Source organism: Triturus cristatus, chromosome 6 (assembly GCF_964204655.1).
Source record: "Triturus cristatus chromosome 6, aTriCri1.1, whole genome shotgun sequence".
Lineage (NCBI taxonomy): Eukaryota > Metazoa > Chordata > Amphibia > Caudata > Salamandridae > Triturus > Triturus cristatus.
Window position 1 is genome coordinate 144,747,430 of NC_140589.1, and position 17,645 is coordinate 144,765,074.

Genomic DNA, 17,645 nt, shown 5'->3' on the forward strand with positions numbered 1-17,645 from the left:
AGGAAGACTGCTACTCTTCAGCCAAGACCAGATGTCCAGAGGACATCGGCCCTGTCCAGAAAAACTCCATCTTCAAGGACTCAGGATCCAGTCGGATCCGCGACCCCTGCCCACTCTGCACCTGGTCCGAGTTCGAGTGGCTCACCTGTCCTTTGAATTCTCCCCAGTGATCCTGGCCTCATCTCCATCGGTGGCAGCCTCAACCTGAAGGGTCACCACAACCGGCTCTGGTAAAGTAAACCGACACTAAATGGCACCCCTTCATCCTCAGCCCGCAGACTTTAGGGAGCCCAGCCGACGGTGCCCAGCTGTCCCTCAACTCTCCAACTTACCTGCCCAGCCAGTGGTCACCTTCATCCAGCCTCCTGACCAGAGCCTGCAGCCTCTAGAGCCTGCAGCCTCTTTGTGTGACTGAGATTCTCCATTGAAATTAATTTGGCACCCAACGCTAATTTTGCACCCTGCACCCGGCCGCGCCTGTGCCGCTGGTGGTGTAGCTTTGGTGCTGCCTTGTGGCCCCCCTGTGCTGATCTTAACCCCTGGGACCTGTGCCATGAAAGCATGGGTACCTTACTGCAAACTGTGCCCCTTTGAGGAACCCCCCTGTCTCTATTGACTAACATTGGGCTCAGTGACCTCTTCCCTGGATGCCCCAGTGCATTTGGTGGTGCAGTACCTACCTTGTACTAACCCTTGCCCGGTGTTAGTCCAAACCCCTGAAGACTGGTATTGTAAGTCGAGTACTTACCGGCTAATGCATAACACTGATTTCCTTCCATAGGATTGCATTGCATTCAACTTGTTGCATCCAACAGTCCATCTTTTTCAAGTACTAATTGCTACTGTTTCTGATTGACAATACAAAAGTATTTCCAAGATTGTAAAGCATTTCTACTGCCTTGCAAAACTATTCATACTGCATTTTGAAAAGTATTACTACTTAAAAACTGTTATTTACCCGCAACTGAGTACTTATTGGTTCTAGAAATAAAATAACCAAATATTAACTATTTTTACAAAAGAATTGGTCTGGTTTCAGTCTTTGAGTGTTTGCCATCATTTCTTGCCTGAGTGTGTACAATAAATGCTTAACACAGCCCTCTGATAAGCCTATCCGCTTGACCACACTACAGCAAATTGAGCTTTTAGTATTATCTACCTTTGCCTCCGTAAGCCTCTGGGGATCCACTGAACTCTGTGCACATTATACCTTACTTAGGTATAGTATATACAGAGCCAGCTTCCTACAGTGTTGGAACAGCAAAGTCCGTTACATGGTGACAGGCATGCACCCCCGTCTGAGTGACCCAGCTGCAACAATGTCTGGATCCCAGGTTAGGATTTTTGTTGTCATGGGCAAACAGAGATCATGTGTGTGTGCCATGACATAGGCCTGTCTCACAGATTGTGGTATTGCTGGACTGGGAAGCCCCCCCCAAAGAGCTACGTTCATTGTGGTGAAAGGTTACTGCCTTTGCCAGGAGTTAAATAGCAGGAGTGAGGTGCTGGCAGCATACCGAGTAGTGATCAGTAGAAGTGAACAAGCCTTTTAATCTTTGTCACTGGAGTGAGGACTACAGGCTCACTCATGTGAAGTTCTGCTACTGTGTGTTTAACTTACCCTTGTCTTACATCACATTAGTATGTAGAGCTGTGCAGTGTATGCGTGTGTTGTATGCATGTGCTGGGTGTAAGTGTGCCTGTGAATGGCACAATACATGGAAGATTCTGGGTTCCATTTTGGGAGAACCAGGGCTGACTGCAAGAGCATGAGGAAGTAAAGCAACACTGCTCTACCCCCTCTCCCCCAGACAGATTTGCGGATCGCTGCATTCCTGTGAGATGAGTGGGACATACACTGGAGAAAGGAGAGCCATGCTCTTGAAAGGGTGCCCTTTGATTCAGGGAGAGGTCACTGGAAAGGGGTTGTGTCACATCTCAGTAGAGAGATGGGGCTGATAAGAGATCAAAAAGAGTTCAGCAGAGGCCTTGGAGTAACCCTTTGATGCAAACCCTTCTGGATTACATCCAGGTGACCTGCGTTGTGGGGCTTTCAGATTTGGAGTCGCTCCTGCTATGACAGACTATTTTCTGGAGGAAAGACAAAGCTGAGGAGTGAGCCCTCCTTCAAAAGGAAGCAGACCTCCAGCACAAACTCCAAAGACTCAGACTGGGCATCTGGAAATGGACTATAAGAAGGGAAGCTCGAGGCACCCAAAATTGTCAACTGTCGAGCAGCCTGTCAGACTGTGTGAGGAGGAGAAGTGCTGCAAGTCTTCTACCTTGTCAGAGCTGAGGGCCTAGGCCTGCCAGTCACTCCCAGCTGGCTGAAGAGACATCACCAGGTTGAATCCAAGATCACCTGACCCGGGAGTACCAGTACCTGCCTGCTTGCCAAGACCAGTGTGCTCTGTGAGGATGAGAAGAGTGCTTAAGAGAAGAGGTCCAGTGTGGGATACTCGTAAGTGGGTCCCTGTAGCAAGGTGTGAGGACACAGCTGCTGAACCCAGAGTGCAGGTTCAAGTCGGTAACCCCTGTATGTCAGAGGGGGTCACCGTGAAGATTACTGCTGTGCCGATAAGTAAGTAGTCCATGCACGAGGATCAACCCCATATACTGGAGGGGGGCCCATTAAGATTACTGCTATGCAGATCAGGCTGTAGCCCATGTGGGGAGGGAAGTCAATGACCCTATATGCCAGAGGGGGCTGCCGTGAAGATTACTGCTGCACTGAGCGGGCCGTCTCATGATTGCAGAGTAAGGTTGGTGACCGCGTATGCCAGGTTGTGACACCAGAAAGGACAAGGACTGTTGCCTGGTTCAACCCGTCATCGAGAGGATAGGTGTCCATGGTGACCCGTGTCGACCCAGGAGCCAAGGATAGGAACCGGAGCGACCTACCACCCACCTGTGGAAAGGATCAGTCTTACTTACTGTTTTACCGGAGGAAGCACAGTGGATCCCAGCTGCTACCACTGCAGAGAGTGTGATTCTTGCAGGAGTAAAACTGATAGCTGGGCCAGAAGGCCCTGGTGGAATTTGGCAATGAAACACTTTTGACTTTTATCAGAGACTGAGTGGGACACCTCAGATTAGGACTGCTATGTCTCCTATAGTGAATGGGGAAATGGGGAATAAGCACCACTGCTAGTGAGAGAGAAGTGGGAGACAGAGACCTGCCTATTGAACACTAGTGCCCTGACCTCTGGGGTGTGTGTGTATTGTTTGTGTATGCCATATTTCACTTTTGTTCGTATATAAACACTCTTTGTTTCATAAAAGCAAGTATTTGACTGGACAATTATATACATTGCTGCTATCGAATGTATTATGAGTTGGGAGCCTGTTTTCACCCTCTATCCACCCCATCCAAGAAGCCTTGGACTGCTCGAGCTGGGCTACCACTGACAGTCAAGTGCTTAACCCCTTGTGTGCCCATGACGTGCTGGACACGTCATGGAGCACAGTCGCGCTGTGCCCATGACGTGTCCAGCACGTCATGAGGCATTCCCTAGGGAATCCCTCTGGTCGGGCACCAGAGGGATTCCCTTTCTGCCAAAATAGCCTCGGGAGCTGGGGAAGAGCTTCCCCAGCTCCAGAGCCCCCCCCCCCCCTTTCACTGTAATGACGTTCGGCGCGCACGGCGCGCCAACGTCATTACAGTGAAAGTGAAATGAGCCAAGAGGCTCATTTCAGTTTCACTATCTACGTGCTCAGGGGGCTATCTCAGCCCCCTGAGCACGTAGAAAGACGGGAGAGGTATCGTTGGAAAGGGGAGAATCTCACACAGGAGGGCGATCCCCAAGCAGGGATCCACCCACTAGACACCAGGGAGGGGGGAGCGAGGCTCATTTCAGTTTCACTATCTACGTGCTCAGGGGGCTATCTCAGCCCCCTGAGCACGTAGAAAGACGGGAGAGGTATCGTTGGAAAGGGGAGAATCTCACACAGGAGGGCGATCCCCAAGCAGGGATCCACCCACTAGACACCAGGGAGGGGGGAGCGGCCCCTTGGGCAAGGGCCTTTGCTCCCCCCAGTTTATTTTGGGCATTATTTAGTCTATTTGCCCCCCCCTGGGGGGCAGATGGGGGCAGTAGCACTCAATCTGCCCCCCCCCCGGGGGGGCAAAAAGCCCACTAGACACCAGGGAAATGTAAAAAAAAAACAATAGGGGTGGGGGCTGCCCAAAACGGGCAGGCCCATGCCCCCACCCCACCCCCAATAATCACAGTCTTTCTGCCCCCCCCCGGCCAATGCCCCATCTGCCCCTTCGGGGGGGCAGAAAGCCCACTAGACACCAGGGATTTCTTTTCTGTTTTGTTAAGGTGGAGGCTGCCCGAAACGGGCACACCAATGCCCCCACCCACCCACCACCATTACAGCCTTTCTGCCCCCCCTGGGGGGCAGATGGGGCATTGGCCCCCAATCTGCCCCCCCCGGGGGGGCAAAAAGACCACTAGACACCAGGGAATTGTAAAAAAAAAAACAATAGGGGTGGGGGCTGCCCAAAACGGGCAGGCCCATGCCCCCACCCCACACCCCAATTATCACAGTCTTTCTGCCCCCCCCGGGGGGCAGATGGGGCATTGGCCCCTAATCTGCCCCTTCGGGGGGGCAGAAAGCCCACTAAACACCAGGGATTTTTTTTGCGCAATTGTTTTTAGGGTGTGGGCTGCCCGAAACGGGCACGCCAATGCCCCCACTCCCCCCCACAAAAATGACAGTCTTTCTGCCCCCCAGGAGGCAGATGGGAGCTGTAGCCCCCAATCTGGCCCCCCCTGGGGGTGCAGAATGCCCACTAGAAACAATGGATTTTTTTGTTTTATTAGTGTAGGGGTAGGGGCTCCCCAAAATGGGCATGACAATACCCCACTCCACACCCAGAGAAATTCCAGTCTTTCTGACCCCCCCGGGAGGGCAGATGGTGGCAGTGGCCCCTGATCTGCCCCCTGGGGGGGCAGAAAGCCCAGTAGGCGCCAGCGAGTACGCAGGCTTTTTTCATGCATGGGGGTGGGGGCTGCCCAAAATGGTCATACCAATACCCCCACCCCCACAAAAAATAGCCACAGTTTTTCTGCCCCTTTAGGGGCATATCAGGATGAAACCCCCTTCCCCGATTCCCCCCCAGGGCTGCAGAAAGCCCACTGGGCTCCAATTTTTTTTAGCAATGTGCATACCTGTGGATTTTGGGCCCTAGCGCAGTTGGAACGTAGGCAAACCTAGCAAACCTGTACATTCTTTAAAACTAGACACCGAGGGGAATCCTGGATGGGGTGACTTGACTGCCTCTCACCAGGTTCTGTAACCCACAATCCATTGCAAACCTAAAAATGTGTTCAAAATAACACATTTTCCTCACATTTCTTTGTCGGAAAGTTCTGGAATCTGCGTGGGTCCACAAAATTCCACCCACCCTGCGTTCCCCAAAGTCTTCAGAGAAAAATGGTACCTCACTTGCGTGGGTAGGCCTAGTGCCCGCGTCAGGCAAGGGCCCAAAACCTATTGAGGAGACATCAAAATTACCTATCACAAAACAATCTGGTTTTGCAAAGGGGGTCCTATGAGTTTTTGGCCCCGGGCTTGGCGGCCACCTAGGGAAACCTACCAAACCCACACATTTCTGAAAACTAGACACCCGGGGGATTCCAGGGAGGTATGGCTTGCGTGGATCCCCCAACGTTTCCTTACCCAGAATGCCCTGCAAACCTCAAATTTAGCTGAAAAAATCACCTTTTTCACACATTTTTGTGTGGGAAAGTTGTGGCATCACCGGGCTGACACAAATTTCCTACCACCCAGCGTTCCCCCGGGTCTCCCGATCAAAACGGTGCCTCACTCGTTTGGGAGGCCCAAGTACCCACGACAGGCAAGGGCCCACAACGTATTGATGCGACATGAAAATTGCCTACCTCAAAACGACCTGGTTTTGCAAGGGGGGTCACCTGGGATTTTGGCCCGGTGCTCGGCGGCCACCTAGGGGAACCTACCAAACCCACACATTTCTGAAAACTAGACACCCGGGGGATTGCAGGGAGGTATGGTTTGCGTGGATCCCCCAACGTTTCCTTACCCAGAATGCCCTGCAAACCTCAAATTTAGCTGAAAAAATCACCTTTTTCACACATTTTTGTGTGGGAAAGTTGAGGCATCACCGGGCTGATACGAATTTCCTACCACCCAGCGTTCCCCCGGGTCTCCCGATAAAAACGGTGCCTCACTCGTGTAGGAGGCCCAAGTACCCGCGACAGGCAAGGGCCCAAAACGTATTGAGGCGACATGAAAATTGCCTACATCAAAACGACCTGGTTTTGCAAGGGGGGTCACCTGGGTTTTTGGCCCGGTGCTCGGCGGCCACCTTGGGGAACCTACCAAACCCACACATTTCTGAAAACTAGACACCCGGGGGATTCCAGGGAGGTATAGCTTGCGTGGATCCCCCAACGTTTCCTTACCCAGAATGCCCTGCAAACCTCAAATTTAGCTGAAAAACTCACCTTTTTCACACATTTTTGTGTGGGAAAGTTGAGGCATCACCGGGCTGACACAAATGTCCTACCACCCAGCATTCCCCCGGGTCTCCCGATAAAAACGGTGCCTCACTCGTGTGGGACGCCCAAGTACCCGCGACAGGCAAGGGCCCAAAACGTATTGAGGCGACATGAAAATTGCCTACATCAAAACGGCCTGGTTTTGCAAGGGGGGTCACCTGGGTTTTTGGCCGGTGCTCGGCGGCCACCTAGGGGAACCTACCAAACCCACACATTTCTGAAAACTAGACACCCGGGGGATTCCAGGGAGGTATGGCTTGCATGGATCCCCCAACGTTTCCTTACCCAGAATGCCCTGCAAACATCAAATTTAGCTGAAAAAATCACCTTTTTCACACATTTTTGTGTGGGAAAGTTGAGGCATCACCGGGCTGACACAAATTTCCTACCACCCAGCGTTCCCCCGGGTCTCTCGATAAAAACGGTGCCTCACTCGTGTGGGAGGCCCAAGTACCCGCAACAGGCAAGGGCCCAAAACGTAGTGAGGCGCACTACGTTTAGGACCCTTGCCTGTTGAGGCGCACTACGTTTTGGACCCTTGCCTGTCGCGGGTACTTGGGCCTCCCACACGAGTGAGGCATCGTTTTTGAGGAAACGTTGGGGGATCCACGCAAGCCATACCTCCCTGGAATCCCCCGGGTGTCTAGTTTTCAGAAATGTGTGAGTTTGATAGGTTCCCCTAGGTGGCCGCCGAGCACCGGACCAAAAACCCAGGTGACCCCCCTTGCAAAACCAGGTCGTTTTGAGGTAGGCAATTTTCATGTCGCCTCAATACGTTTTGGGCCCTTGCCTGTCGCGGGTACTTGGGCCTCCCACACAAGTGAGGCACCATTTTTACCGGGAGACCCGGGGGCACGCTGGGTGGTGGGAAATTTGAGTGAGCCCGGTGATGCCACAACTTTCCCACACAAAAATGTGATTTTTTTCAGCTAAAATTGAGGTTTGCAGGGGATTCTGGGTAAGGAAACGTTGGGGGATCCACGCAAGCCATGCCTCCCTGAAAGCACACGGGTGTCTAGTTTTCAAAAATGTATAGGTTTGCTAGGTTTCCCAAGGTGCCCGCAGAGCTAGGGTTCAAAAACTACAGCTAGACATTTTGCCAAAAAAGGGTCATTTTTCACTGCGAAATTGAGGTGTGACCACGTTGCGTTTTGCGCCGTTTCCTGTTGCGGGCACTAGGCCAACCCACACAAGTGAGGTACCGTTTTTCTCGTAAGACTTTGGGGAACGCGGGGTGGGTGGAAATTTGTGGATCCACGCCGATTCCGGAACTTTCCACCACAGAAATGTGGGGAAAATTTGTTTTTTTGTCAATTTTTTAGGTTTGCAAGGGATTCTGGGTAACAGACCCTGGTGGGAGGCAGTCAAGTCACCCCATCCTGGATTCCCCTGCGTGTCTAGTTTTCAAAAATGTATAGGTTTGCTAGGTTTCCCAAGGTGCCCGCAGATCTAGGGTTAAAAAATTACAGCTAGACATTTTGCCAAAAAAGGGTCATTTTTTACTCCGAAATTGAGGTGTGACCACGTTGCGTTTTGCGCCGTTTCCTGTCGCGGGCACTAGGCCGACCCACACAAGTGAGGTACAGTTTTTCTCATAAGACTTTGGGGAACGCGGGGTGGGTAGAAATTTGTGGATCCAGGCAGATTCCGGAACTTTCCACCACAGAAATGTGGGGAAAATGTGTTTTTTTTGGTCAATTTTTTAGGTTTGCAAGGGATTCTGGGTAACAGACCCTGGTGGGATGCAGTCAAGTCACCCCATCCAGGATTCCCCTGGGTGTCTAGTTTTCAAAAATGTATAGGTTTGCTAGGTTTCCTAAGGTGCCCGCAGAACTAGGGTTCAAAAACTACAGCTAGACATTTTGCCCAAAAAGGGTCATTTTTCACTGCGAAATTGAGGTGTGACCACGTTGCGTTTTGCGCCGTTTCCTGTCTCGGGCACTAGGCCGACCCACACAAGTGAGGTACCGTTTTTCTCGTAAGACTTTGGGGAACGCAGAGTGGGTAGAAATTTGTGGATCCACGCAGATTCTGGAACTTTCCACCACAGAAATGTGGGGAAAATGTGGTTTTTTTGAAATTTTTTTAGGTTTGCAAGGGATTCTGAGTAACAGACCCTGGTGGGAGGCAGTCAAGTCACCCCATCCTGGATTCCTCTGGGTGTCTAGTTTTCAAACATGTATAGGTTTGCTAGGTTTCCCAAGGTGCCCGCAGATCTAGGGTTAAAAAACTAGAGCTAGGCACTTTGCCAAAAAAGGGTCATTTTTCACTGCTAAATTGAGGTGTGACCACGTTGCGTTTTGCGCCGTTTCTTGTCGCGGGCACTAGGCCGACCCACACAAGTAAGGTACCGTTTTTCTCGTAAGACTTTGGGGAACGCGGGGTGGGTGCAAATTTGTGGATCCACGCAGATTCCGGAACTTTCCACCACAGAAATGTGGGGAAAATGTGTTTTTTTGTCAATTTTTTAAGTTTGCAAGGGATTCTGGGTAACAGACCCTGGTGGGAGGCTGTCAAGTCACCCCATCCTGGATTCCCCTGGGTGTCTAGTTTTCAAAAATGTATAGGCTTGCTAGGTTTCCCAAGGTGCCCGCAGAGCTAGGGTTCAAAAACTACAGCTAGACATTTTGCAAAAAAAGGGTCATTTTTCACTGCGAAATTGAGGTGTGACCACGTTGCGTTTTGCGCCGTTTCCTGTCTCGGGCACTAGGCCGACCCACACAAGTGAGGTAGCGGTTTTCTCGTGAGACTTTGGGGAACGCAGGGTGGGTGGAAATTTGTGGATCCACGCAGATTCCGGAACTTTCCACCACAGAAATGTGGGGAACATGTGTTTTTTTTGACAATTTTTTAGGTTTGCAAGGGATTCTGGGTAACAGACCCTGGTGAGAGGCAGTCAAGTCACCCCATCCTGCATTCCCCTGGGTGTCTAGTTTTCAAAAATGTATAGGTTTGCTATGTTTCCCAAGGTGCCCGCAGATCTAGGGTTAAAAAACTAGAGCTAGGCACTTTGCCAAAAAAGGGATATTGCCCTCTCGGGCAAGTGACCGTCCAGCAGTCTGTCCCCTAGGGGGGAGGAATCTGGGAGCGACGTCCCCGGTGGTATATTGGATTGAAGAGAGTGGCAGACCTGCATATACCGGAAGAGTTCCGAGGGCGCTAAATCATGTGATTGCTGTAGTGAGGCAAAGGGTACCACTCCCCCAGCCCCCCAAAGGTCACCTATGCGGGATATACCGATCAAGTCCCAGTTTCGAAAGCCCTTAGAGCGTCCCAGTGATCCGAGCTGCTCCGACACCCAGAGCGGGTTGCCTTTGTCAGTTTGCCAGCCCACCCCAGCCGTCGGTTGACAACATGCCACAATTGGACCGAGTGTTGTGTGGGTCCTGTGAGGTGGAACTGTGTGGGTCGCGAGTAGAGTGCCGCCTCAAAATTCCCTCCGGGGAGGAGCCACCTATCCATCCCATAGCCCGGGTCGTCCCCACTGCCGTACGTACCCTGGTTGATGGCCACAAGGTGAGCTGCCCAGTAATATTTACGGATGTCCGGAAGGGCAATGCCCCCATCGTACCACCCCAAGGTGAGTTTCTGCAGAGACATGCGTGGCGTGCCACTCCACAACAGGTCCCTCTGAGCGGCTTCAATCTCTGCAAAATATTTATGTGGTACTAGATCTGGGTAGTTTTGGAGCGCATACAGAAACCGCGGCAGGGCCATCATTTTGAACAGGGCCGCACGCCCCAGCAACGTCAGAGGGAGCCTTTTCCACACCGCGACATCCCTCTGGAACCACTGCAGAGGCGGCCTGAGGTTGGTCTCAAAACGTGTCTTTGCATCCTTGGAGATGTAGATTCCAAGATATCGGAACCCCTCCGCGGCTATCTGGATCGGGCAGTCACGTGGAACCAGCGGTGGGGCCCCATGCAACACGTAGAGCAAAGATTTCCCCCAGTTAATTTGGTAGCCGGAGTTCCTCCCAAAGCTTGTGAGGATGTCCAATGCCACCCGGAGTGACCGCGCTGGGGAGGCAAGATAAAGCAGAATGTCGTCCGCATACAGCGAGATCCTGTCCTCCCAGCCCCCCGCCCATTTCAGCCCTCGGATCGAGGGATCCTGTCTTATTCAGGCGGCAAGAGGCTCTAAGCAGAGCGCAAACAGTAGGGGCGAGAGGGGGCAACCCTGTCTCGTCCCCCTCTCAAGGGTGAAGACCTCAGAACTCCTGTTGTTTACAACTACCTGCGCCAGGGATTCGGTGTAGAGGAGGCGCACCCATCCGATAAAGACAGGTCCGAATCCCAACTTCGCGAGGACCGCCATCATATAGGGCCATTCCAGGGTATCGAAAGCCATAGCAGCATCCAAGGACACCACCACCGCATCTTCCTGGATCGTGTGGCAGCGTCCCATCACCCCATGAAGCCGCCGCAGATTAAGGGCCGTGTTCCGGTGCGGCATGAAGCCAGATTGGTCGGGATGAACCAGCTTCGTGATTAATGGTTTGAGCCGGTTCGCCAGAAGCTTAGCCAATATCTTAGGCTCCGCGTTCAGCAGTGAGATAGGCCTATAGGAGGTGCAGCGGTCCCTGGGTTTCCCTTCCTTAGGGATAGCCACCAAGGTAGCAATGCGCTGGTCTCTGGGTAATGTCCCCTGCGCCCTGCTCTCCTCAAACATATCTTTGAGGTGTGTACCCAAGCAGTCAGGTCGAAGCTTGTAAAGCTCAATAGGCAGGCCGTTTGGACCCAAGGCCTTCCCAGTCCGCAGGTCCCCAATAGCTTTGGCCAGTTCGGCGACTGTAAGGTCGCCGTCCAACGCCTCGCGATCCACCTCTGAGAGCACCGGCAGCCTAATATCCTTCAGGAGCTCGGCCGAGTCCTGCTCTGACCGGTCCGTGCCTCTGCTGTACACACTCTTGAAATGCGCAGCAAACTCGTCTATTATCGCCTGCGGCTCGGTAAGGGGGAGGTCCCTCGCAGATCGGATTTCAGCCACCACCCTCTGTACCAGTTGTTTTTTGTCGAGCCAAGCGATGAGCTTACCCGCCGTGTCCCCCTGATCATACAGTTGTTCCCCTGTGTGTCGGGCTAGCGTCTTTGCGGCCTCAGTGGCGAGGGCCTTGTATTCGGCTGCCTTCAACTGCATCTGATGCTGGGCCTTCGGAGTCCCGCGCACTTGTGCCTCTTCTTCTAATGTGAGAAGGTCCTGCTCCACCCCTAGCATCTGCGCCTCCCTCTCTTTCCGTTGTCCGGCGATTTTTGAGAGGGCCTCCCCCCTCACCACCGTCTTAAATGCCTCCCAGAGGGTAGTTCGGTCTTCCACCGTCCCGACATTATCGGTAAAGTAGCGATCAATTGCACGCGCCAGAGACTTCTTAAGCTCAGGATTACGCAGCCACCAGGGATTTATGGGCGCGACACAACCCACCCTCTTCTCCCCGAACGTGAGATGCGCCCATAGCAGAGAGTGGTCCGATATACCCCTGGCCAAATGTTTGACCTCTTGAACCACAGTATCATGCTGCAGGAGAGTAAGGAGGTAGTCTATTCTGAAGAATGTGTGATGAGGCCCCGAGAAGAACATGTACTGCAATTGAATGGGGTGGCGCAGGCGCCACAGATCGACCAACCCATATGCCTCCAGTAGATTGGCAAGCCACAATTGCCCTGGGGCGATGTTTCGTGGCGGCTTTCTATCCAAGTCCCCGGAAGCTACAGCATTAAAATCCCCCCCAACTAAGAGCTGCCCCTCAGGGAGGGAGAGGAGGAGTGCCCCCAGGTCTTGATAAGATTGGTTCTGGAGACCAGGTGGAATGTACACCGTCACCAGATTGAGAGTGCGGCCCTCCCATCTACCCGTGAGTACTGCGAATCAGCCCAACGGGTCAGTGTGTGTATGCTGAATTACCATCGGGAAGCTACGGCGTACAAGAATGCCCACCCCTCGTGAGCCCGACGTGAAGCCCGCGTGTGTGGCTAATGTGTACCCCCACCTGTTAAGCGCCTGGCAGGTATTACCAATAAGGTGCGTCTCCTGCAGTAGGACCACATCCGGGAGATGCCTTTTGAGGAATTGGAGTACGATACTCCTCTTGAGCTTGTCCCCCAACCCATTCACATTCCAACTAAGCACTTTGATACTTACTTTTATCCCACTTCATAGCCATTTTCACAGTTGATGCAGAGTTGACGCCCAGAGCTCACGGCCCCCTGACCTCCGTTATTGAGATTGAATTCCCGTGACCAGACAACACTCCCACCTCCCATCATAACCTTGCTATCAGCCTCAAAACTTCCCGCCCCCCCTGCCTCCCACCCCTCGCTGCTACCCTGCTGTGTAGGCTTACAACTACCCACATCCCCCAACTAGCAGAGCGCCTTTCGCCCTGAACAAGAAGGAGAGATAGCCCCTTCCTTCTGCAAACCTATTGGTGAGGCGTGCGCTGGCGCCCGCTCCAGCCGGTGGATGCCCCCTCCTTTACCAATGTCTATAGTGTTCTACAGACCATGCGAGCCCGCCACCACGGTGGTCACTATGTCCCCCGCCGCACCTCCCCGCTCCTCCCTCGAGTGGGATAGTCAATGTTCACCGCCAGTGGGACACAACCCCATTGTTCAGCCTGCTATGTGTCCCCCAGTGCCTCCCCCACACAAGGCACCCCCCCACAGACACCCCGGCAGGGAGGCCCCCACCTCTATGGAAGCCATCCTGGGCACAACCCCCCCCCCCCACAATGTTTCAGGAAAATCATACATTACAGTGCAGCAGTCAATGAGCAGGGGAGCCCTCCACTCCGAGTCACCTACGTCCCCGCCGTCTTCAGAGGCCAGCCATATCCGGACTGCGGGATCGTGAACGCCACGAGCACTGGCTTGTCTTGTCCAGCGCCAGCCCGCCAACCCGGGGGGGCCTGCGAGCCGGTACAGGCAGCGCCTCCCTCGTCCATTCGCCGCGCCGTCCGACTGTTGCGACACTCCCCGGTCTAGCCAGTCCTGGACCTCTGTGGGTGTAGTAAAGAAGAGGGATTTGCCGCCATCGATGACCTTGAGCTTCGCTGGAAAAAACATTGTGTACTTGATGCCCCTCTCCCGCAGGGCTGCCTTCACCCCTTCAAACGAGCGGCGCTTCAGTTGTACCTTGAGTGTGAAGTTCGGAAAGAACCTGACCGTTGCGTTTTCGTACTTTAGGTCTCCTTTCTGTCGAGCCACCTGCAGAATTGCGTCCCGATCTCTGTAGTTAAGGATCCGTGCTATAATGGTTCGCGGCGGGGCCCCCGGCCTGGGTCTCGGGACCGGCGCACTGTGCGCCCTCTCCACGGAGAACATGGCGGATAGTCGTTTCGGCTTCAGATGGTTAAGGATGAGGTCCTCAAGAAACAGGTCCATGCTCGGCCCCTCCGAACCCTCCGGGAGCCCCACTACCCGGACGTTGTTTCTTCGGGCCCTCCCCTCCTGATCCTCCAGCTTCAGGGCCACCTGGCGGTGTTGATGGACAAGGTCGTTTACCCTTTGCTCAAGTTTCTTGGAGGAGGCCTTGAGCTCCGCAATCTCAGTCTTGTTGGCCCTGGCTTTATCCGACGTTTTATTGAGGTCCGTGCGCAAAAGGTTCATTTCAATGGACATTTTGTCAATTTTGGTTTCCAGTGTTGTTAGACCCGGCCCTCGTAACATAGTCAGACCTGACCCCTGCACCTCACACCAGCCCCGAGCCCCTGGCCTGGCCGATCCTTCCCACCAGAACACACACACCTGACCCGGACTTCCCCCGTCCGTAGGCCTTCCTCCTTCGGCCACCCCGGGCCCGCGTGCCCACTTCATGCTCCAAGATGGCTGCCCGGCCCCAGCGTGACCCTAGCCTACAGGCGCCACTCCGGCTGGAGGACATCGCGCTCCCCTTGGGATGAGAAAGGGAGGAGCAGTTTCCATCACACCTCTGCGCTTCCCTGGGAAGGTGGGTTTCGATCGACCCGCCGGCCTCCCCGAGGGCTGGCTCCACGCCTGCTGGGTGTCTGGGGCTCCTCCCGACCCGGCCCTGAAAGGATCAAAGGACAATGGCAGGAAACCCCCAACAAGCGACCCCCAGGTGACAAGACCCCTGCCTGCACAGACTCCGGGCATCAAAGAGGAGTCGCCCTATAACAAGGGGTGCCCTGGGACTGTCCGGCAGATTCGCCTTGGAAACACCTGAGCCCTGCTGAGTGACTCGCGGCTCCCTGAAAGATCGTAAGACCTCCGAACTTGTGCTTGAGCCCTGCTGAGTGACTCGCGGCTCCCTGAAGATCGTAAGACCTCCGAACTTGTGCTTGAGCCCTGCTGAGTGACTCGCGGCTCCCTGAAGATCGTAAGACCTCCGAACTTGTGCTTGAGCCCTGCTGAGTGACTCGTGGCTCCCTGAAGATCGTAAGACCTCCGAACTTGTACTCGAGCCTGCTGAGTATCTCGCAGCGCCCCCAGACTCCCTTGGTCCCGCCGGACCCCACGACGACAAGCGTATCCCCCAGCTCGAGGATTGTGAGCTGTGCGCCGGATACACTCCTGCATTTGATCCATTCCCCCAAAGACTGTCCCGCTACCTCCTAACCCCCCTCCAGGACTTTGTGAGCCCGCGCTCTACTTGTATATATATTGCCTTGCTGATCATAAAGATCTTACCACTCCGATCTCATAAAGATTTGCTCTTAAGAACTCTCGGTGTGGTGTCTCTTTGTCGTGTGGTGCCGAGTGTACGATCCTAGATACGAGATTCCTCCCCTGAGGAGTCTCCCGCCAGTGCCCGGCTACGATACCTCGAGGGTTGGTCTCAGGACAGTCAGGGCCCCCTCCGGGCCCCTCTGAGGTCGCCTTCTAACATTGGTGGCAAGCGACGGGATTCGGGCCCATAATCTAGAGATCGTACCGTGAACGGCTGACGCACTACCGACAAAGATGGCAGAAGGAAACGCCGTGGTTCTCGTAGAAGACGACGCCAGTACCGTGTTCCAGGTGGAACAGCTGGAAGAGTACACTCACAGGGAACTAAAGCAATTCTGTAAGGAACTCAGAATCGCTACCAATGGTCTCAACACCAAAGAAGATATGCAAAAGGCACTGAAAGCTTGGGTGGATTCGGGAGCCCCCCGCCCAGAAGGAGCGGTGGAGCCCCACGACGAAGCAGGACCCCCCCAAGGAGAACGCAGCAGCAACCAGGTGCGAGGCTTCGTACCAGATGGGGGCCTATCCCCGGAGGAACTCGCAGACAGAGAAAAAAGTCGCCATCACGAGCTCGAATTAGCCAAACTCAAAATTGAGGGCGAGTTGAAATTAGCCGAAAAAAAGCTAGCAGTAGAACAGTTGCGAGTGCAAGGAGAATTGGAAGAGAAGAAACTCCAACGAGAACACGAGGGAAGGAGACTTCAACTAGAACATGAACGCAGTTTGAAGGAAATAGAACTGAAAGCAAGAAGCGAAGAAGCGCGGCCCCCGGGGAACCGAGAGGCGGCTGCCCCGACGGAACAGAAGGTCCACATCCCCAAGGAAGTGGTCAAGGAATATTACAAGAATGATGACATTCAGCAGTGGTTTCGGGCCTACGAGGTCGCCATGACCTCCCATCGGGTCCCGCAGAAGGATTGGGGGGCGGGGTTATGGGGACGGTTCCTGAGCGAAGGAAGAGACACCCTGCTCGACCTACCCACCTCCATGCAGACCTCATATGAACACATGAAAGCGGCCCTCCTCACAAGGTACGGCCTCACCCCGGAGATGTACCGCCAGCGGTTCCGGGACTGCCGGAAGATCCCGGGTACCACCTGGGTGGAATATGTGAATTTCTTCAGCCGTGCCTTCGATGGGTGGATCAAGGGCAGCAAGGTAACCACCCTGGAAGAACTAACTGACCTTATGTTATGGGACCACCTGGCTGCCAACTGCTTTGTGGAACTACGCCAGCATCTGCTCGACAGCAAGCTCACGGACCCGAGAAAGCTGGCTGTCGAGGCGGATCGCTGGACCAACACCCGGGTCTCCCAGGGCCCTGTAGGAGCCAGTCAGGGACCACCCCGCCAGAGAGGGGGGGGGAAACCAGGGAGGGCAGAGAGAGCCCGAGACCAGTCCCCCGAAGTCCCAACCTCCGCCTTTCCCGGCACCCCCACCAGCTGTATCCGGCCCCCCCCTGAGACGGGGGCACCGGGTAACCATCACTTGTTTCTGTTGCCAGAAGCCCGGGCATTACGCCAACGACCCTGAATGCCCCATGGCCCCACGCACCAACCAGGCAGCACCCCCCGCTAGACAGATAGCCAATGTAGCCCTGGGGGAGGAGGTTGAGGAGGCCGAGGAGTGGGAACCCGCCGCTATGGCCCTAGTGTCCTTAGGAGATAGAGAGATGGTCCCTGGGAGCCTCCTGCCCTCTAACACAAAGAAATATGGGCAGCTCGTCACGATCAATGGCCACCAAGTAGAAGCCCTCCGTGACACCGGGGCCAGCATCACCGGTGTCCTCAGCCATTTAGTCCACGAGGACCAGGTCCTCCCCAACGTATTTTGCCCTGTCATTTCAGCCGACAACACAGAAAGCCTATGTAAGGTAGCCCTGGTGCCTTTCGAGTGGGGAGGGGTGGTCGGTAAACTGAAGGTCGCAGTGAGAACATCCCAGCCCGTCGACTGTCTCCTGGGGAACGACCTGGAAAGTTCCCCCTGGGGGCAAGTTGAGCGCAAGACCCACCTAGGGATGATGGGCCTCCCTGAGTGGGTGTGCGCCACCACTCGATCTATGGCGACTCGACTGACCCCCCTGAGGGACGTCGACGACGCCCCGACCCCTGAAGATGGGATGGTCCCGGCCGAGGGCCCCCACATCCCCCCACCAGAAGAGTCGCTCGCCAGTGACGAACCGCCGCCTTCCGACTCCACCCCAGACACCGAGTTAGGCGATCTGCCCGAATTAGCACAGTGGCGCCACGAAGGGGGCCCCTCCCGAGAGGAGTTCTGCCGAGAGCAGGCTACCTGTCCCTCCCTGGTCGGGCCCCGGCAACAGGCAGAGGCCCAGGCCGCAGGCGACCAGACGGGGACACACCGGGTCTATTGGGAGAATGACCTTCTGTACAGCGAACAGAAGTCGGTGGAG